Consider the following 863-nt stretch of genomic DNA (forward strand, 5'->3'; position numbering starts at 1 on the left):
AAGAGATTAGTGAATTTAGCACTAGTTCTCCATGAGTCAAGACCAGACCAGCACCACAGCATGTCACAGACGAGACACCTCCGAAGCTAGACCTCCTTTGACGTTTTTCTCAACAAACATTTTGTTCTACCTTTAGACGTCTTCAGACAGAGCCGAACAGGCAGACAGGTAGAAGGGTTTGAGAGTGACAGCATCACGAAGTCCGCAGAATGGATAATGTCTGTCCTGACATCAGGGGGTTGAGGAGACCCTCGTCTCACCCCTAGCGAGCCTCAGTGGTTCCCGGCGCGGTCTCAGTACAGTGCTTCTCGGCAGTTAGTAACAACCAGACTTCCATCCAGACAGGTGTCCAGAGACGGACACCACTCCTCAGAGAGACTCAGTCAGGACCATGCTTACTCCAACGACAGACAAGAACAACTGTTAACTGTGTGAACAGAAAGTTAGTTCTTTGAGAGAAAAAGAGCGAGAAGAAAAACAATCTGTTTTTCCCACACTTGCGCGGCCAGCTGTGGGGTTGTTGTTATCAGCAAAAGACCTTGGAAGTCTGAATAGACAGACTAAACTGTGTCTTAAAATTACTTCACTAAGGTTATAAATCATCCACCACTTTGCACAAATGGATTAATAGTAAAATTAATAGTACACAACAATTAATCATTAAACCAATTAAGAAAAATGATAAAACCATGATTAATAAACCAGTACTAAGAAAAAACAGTAAAACACATTTCAACTCTTTTTTTCTTCACAGTGTTAAACTCTGGAATAAAGAGAAATGCCAAGATTAATTCAATAAAACTTTGAGTAATGATATATTGATTATAACCTCTAATAGAAGATTAAATGAAATAAAACATATA

The sequence above is a fragment of the Austrofundulus limnaeus genome, unplaced genomic scaffold (genome assembly GCF_001266775.1).
Source record: "Austrofundulus limnaeus strain Quisiro unplaced genomic scaffold, Austrofundulus_limnaeus-1.0 Scaffold596, whole genome shotgun sequence".
Lineage (NCBI taxonomy): Eukaryota > Metazoa > Chordata > Actinopteri > Cyprinodontiformes > Rivulidae > Austrofundulus > Austrofundulus limnaeus.